This window comes from Montipora capricornis, chromosome 12, assembly GCF_036669925.1.
Source record: "Montipora capricornis isolate CH-2021 chromosome 12, ASM3666992v2, whole genome shotgun sequence".
Taxonomy (NCBI): Eukaryota; Metazoa; Cnidaria; class Anthozoa; order Scleractinia; family Acroporidae; genus Montipora; species Montipora capricornis.
The window spans coordinates 24,638,061-24,643,060 of record NC_090894.1 but is presented as its reverse complement, the minus strand read 5'-3'; the positions used below and the strand labels follow the sequence as shown (position 1 = coordinate 24,643,060).

Sequence of the window (5,000 nt, the reverse complement as noted above, 5' to 3'; positions counted from 1 at the left end):
GGCAAAGGCCACCGCGACCTATCTTGCGCTTTCACAAGCGGAAGCATACAATGAGTGATTTAAAAAGACCCTTTATCACGTCTGAAGAATCGTTCTACAGCGTCAGCCGCAGGTGTAAAGACAAAATCTTTAAAGTGCACACCATCCACGGTTCCTCCTGGATAGGAGCTTGAAACAGGGAATACATCCATAATTATGAACCCGACCTTGCACATCGCCCAGTTGGCGTAGGCATTAAAAAGCTGCACGCGCTGAAAACAAAATTATGAAGACGGTAAAATAACGGTTCATTCTCTTCAACCTCGTTTCCAGGGCTTTTCTCCGCCGAGGAGAGGGTGGGCGGAAAAGCCCTGGGAACCAGATTGCATTCTCTTCAGTCGTTATCAACCCTCGATTCTCAGTCTTAGCAATTCTGGGTCTTTCTTGCAACGTGACTAACAGAAGCGGTAATTTCTACCCCAAGAGTTCACCCTAGTCAACCAACTCATCTCGACTTTCACCACATCTCGCCAATCTTTGACATTTATTAATGTTGCTAGTAGTCAAGGAAAGTCCCCTTTCGCCATTTGTCTTGCCGTTGATAACTATGATATTTTTTTCAAAGCCTGGATGACTTTTAATTTCTGGTGGACAAAACTAAGATCCTTTACATCAACAATCGCTTTTGGGTGTCATGCTTCTTTATAGCCCATGTATGCAGCGAAAGATTGAAAATGATGGTTCGATCACAGAATGGAATGTTATCGTCCGTGTGTTGTCTAGCGAACGATTGCTTGTGACTGTCTTTTCGACAACCTAGATGTCATCTTTACTTGACTGGAAAAATGAGTTTCGCTAGTTTAAAACAAAAGACCTTAATAAGTGCCTGTATTAGATTGCGGCGCCAACTGAGATGGCTACCGTGACTTGACGTCATGACGTCACCCTGGTCAGGGTTTTTCTCTGTCCTTGTGTGAGCCCATTTCCATTAGTAGGTCTAACGCTCACATGGTTCATATGGGGTAGAAAACTAGCACATCACATTACACTCTAATCAGTTAAGTCTAACTGAAAATTAGTCTGCTTGGTATTCCTGCGACATTACCTGTTCAATGTGAAATCTCCTGTAGCAGCCGCTGTACAGTTCTCTCTGATCGTGGATCGCAGTGGTGCTCTTCCATATCACCGTTCCTCGGTAATATCGCTTAAGTACGCTGATAAAGCCGTCAATAATCTTTGATAATTATAAAAGCTCGTGCTTTTCAGCAAGTGCACTCCAGCATTTAAAATAAGAGCGCTGTCTTGATCCATGTCAAAGCGCGTAACCACATTTCGGAGTTCGTTAAGTATCCTTAAAATACTTATAGGTCCCCCACCAAACATCAAGCTCATCTCGTCTGCGGCGGATTGTGTTAGCACATATACCCATAACATTGTGTGGTAGCAGGCCCGAAACACTTGCCAGCAGAGAGGTCTCTTCGAAATGGACTGAAAGAAATATCGGTACAGGGAATCGCCGTATACCCAAAGTACACCGCGTCCTTGTTGATGTCCGGATCTACCCAAAATCATAGGAAGACCTGGATAAGAGAAAGGGTGTCGTAAATTTGGCTGAAAGTACCAGTGTTTTTTGTTAAACCCCTAATTAACAAGAGACACAGTATTTTCTCTAACTACTTTGAGTTCATCAATAAATACATCTAAGGTAGAGTTTAAGCAACCGAATCTTTCACACTGCTTCACATAACGGTAACGTTAACGTTATGGTAGAAACACCAGTTATTACTCAACAAACTGCTCTAATCATCAAACAGAGTTAACTGAATGGAGTGTAGTGTAACGTGAAGTGCTAGATTGTCAAGTAATACATCACCATAGCAACAACAAAGTCACCTAAAACACCCTATATTTTGTCTTTCAACGCTTATATCTCGAAAACGAACTCGGTGAAACAGTTTTCATGCCTGGAAAGTGATCAGCATGCTAAGATCCGCTCTAGAGAATCTTCTTTATTTTCTCAAAGAGGTATACTGCTAATCACCTTCCGCCTATTAAAAAATGGGGTTACAGATATCTTTTTTGACAGATCAGAATTTAAGACAAGATATATAGCGCTGTTGGATGGCTTTCCTGTGCTAAGGTAACCGGCTACGTCACATTAAGGTAAAGGTAAAAGGTAAAGTCACTTTATTTAACGTCGGTAGTTCCTTCAGCTACGAGGCTGGTATCAATGGAAGCCGACGGTGCGCCCTTTACCCTACACTCTCTCTGTCAGTGCTCCGTTTTAAGAAGATGTAAAGGTATAGCTACACGGATCAGAGGAAAGTCGAAACAGACGTTGAAGTCACCAAGGATCGAACCAGAGACCTCTCGCTCGGAACCGCGCACTAGCCGTCTGAGCCGCGACTGCTCCTTAGCGCATTTAATTTAATTCAGCAATAATTGTTGTTTACAAGATCCACAACATAGTTGTTTGGTGGTGCAGTGTTGCAGAGTCAATACATCTAAATAGTATGCTTTCTTGAAAGGGTTGAAACTGTTTCTAGCACCTAAACAACGGCTAAATGGAAGAGGACGAGGGCCAGGCTCCCAGATAGTCGGGAAAACGAAAATAACTGTGTGTGAAAAGCGAGTGGGAGCTTGGGTCCTCGACTCAAGTCCTCTCTCGCTTTGCACATGCAGTTGTTTTCGTTTCCCGACTATCTGAAAGCCTGGAACAGGCTACTTCGAACAAAGAAATATTTGCAATAACGTGAAGTTGTATTTTTATGATGAAGCCTACGTCGTTGGTCTTTCTTTAGTTCTCCATTGTTGTGCTATCAATGAGAGGTCCTTTCCCTTGAAAACTTACCCTTTTGTTCAAATAGCATTTGCATACACTGCCTATAACAATAGGTACCTGTTTGATGTGGTCTCCACTGCTCATCTGCCCATGCTCCGAATCCATCCAAACAGCAGCTTGCATTTCTCCCGGCATGCAATTTGGCTCACAGCCTTGAACCCATCCATTTCTGTTGAAAGATAAAGGGAGTGAAAATTCTTACCTGTCAAGCACACTTAAAGTTGAAGCTCAAATAATCGTATTTATCATCCTTGGATCTTTACCTTAGAATTTCAGAACTACGATGTGGCTCAATAAAAATAATTCCACTGTATGCCCCATTCATCGTACAAATTGATCAATCAACATGTAAAACCCTCAAAGATTTTGAAACTTTGGCCAAGCTACAACGGTATTCCGAACCAAAAAAATCAATGTGCAGTTGGGAATTGTCATTTCGTTTGTTACAAGCTCGACATCGATTCGAGCAGTCGGTTTTGCACCAGCTTTCTTTTTCGATTTGCATGGCAGTCTGTAAACTATTCCTTGTTTCAGTTTTCTTTCTCTTTTTAGAAAATGGCGAGAAAATAGTTTAAGCTACAGCTCGTATTTCAATCTGTATTTCAATAAGATTTTGGAACGTGCGTTTGGTGGTCCGCTGGCTGTCTTTTGACATTTTTTTTCTCGATTATTTAGAATTTATAGCAATGTATGCGTGGTTAGCCCCAATTTTCTTTTTGGATACCGAAATCACTTGCTAAGTTCTGCTTTCTTCGCATAGTTTTGCACCGCGCAAAAATATCCCTATATTAATAAGCACCGCCGATAGGACATCCGACCGAGAGATGCGCAGAACGTATGCGCAATAACAATAGTAGACACCGTACTAAGTGTAATGTTAAGGTGCACTTTTCGAACCCGATGCTGCAATTGTCTCACCTTTTGTCATCATTCTCATGCTAAAGGAACGGAGAACTCAATTTTTCCACCTCCCAATGGTTCCTGCAAGAAATCATGAGTTCTGTTACCCAGGCTCCCGTGATGCTGAAATGAACAAGTCGGCAGACTGGGGAGAGAGGACAGCCTGTCAAGAACTCAACGACTTATCCCCCTCAATTGAAGGATGATTCTTAATTGTCAATTTGCTCCAAGTGAGGTACTATCGTTCATTTTGGACACTGAAAGTTTGATAGGGACCATGGGAAATGAACATATTTTTTAAAAGCCGAACCAAAATGTCTGAACTCGCAGGATTCCAATCTGGGAACGTTTGATTAAAAACCCCTTAACTTAACCACTAGACTACCACGTCACGAAATGCGAAGACGTCAATAATTTTGCTTCCAAATGCCGCTGTAAACGCGTATTAACACCCGCTAAGAAGCAAGCTTACAAATTGAAAAATGTCGGTTACCAAACGTCAAGAGAAAGCTAACCATTTTAAATCAAGCCTTACAGTTAACCATTATTCAGCAATGATTTTATTATATACTAATTAGCTTTGGTAAATAATCGTGGATGAAAACAGTTCCTTCAAAGTGGGTGCTCCGGGTTTATTTCCTGCATGTCCCAGGACTAATTTTACTTTTTTCTTATATCTGCTACCACAAGTCCTGGGACGGAGTAATCTAAATGGAGGATAATACTTCATTTGGAGCAGCTAACAGTGAAGAATAATCATCCTTCATTTGAGGAAGAGATCGTGTTAAAGGACTGCTGGTTTCATTCACTGGTCAGCGATATTTCTCTGCGAAGACTAATCAAAAGGTATTGTCTTGGGGCCGCCGTAGATATGTCTGTCCGCTATCCCTTTGCTTACAGCGTTTATTAATTCATAGGAATTCTTGTGATGTCAAATGCTTGTTATGTTAAGATCCAATTCAGACAGTAAATTTGCGTGGCGCGTTAATCAAGAGAAATTGTATTGGCTTTTACAATAGTATCGTGAACATAATGGGTCACAACACCGTCTGTAATATTGAAGTCCGTAGGGGACGCTTTATTTCTTTCCTCGTTTTTTAGCTTTTCGTTATATATCTACAGTATGGTGAGTGCAGTACTTCCCAAAACTTTCCTTCGTAGTTTATCCACGCGTTTTAGCGGGCTCTGATTTGCACCCCCAAAGAAATTTGGCCGAGCCAGTTGGGTCCTGGTAACTAGTGACGTACAAAGGAGTAACTTGTAGAATAGACCATTTTAC

The 5,000-nt window shown here is 41.6% G+C and overlaps 1 pseudogene; it reads right to left on the bottom strand.

The window, feature by feature from the left end:
- Positions 1-5,000, bottom strand: part of LOC138025539 (uncharacterized) — a 9,041-nt pseudogene that overhangs the window by 1,089 nt on the left and 2,952 nt on the right.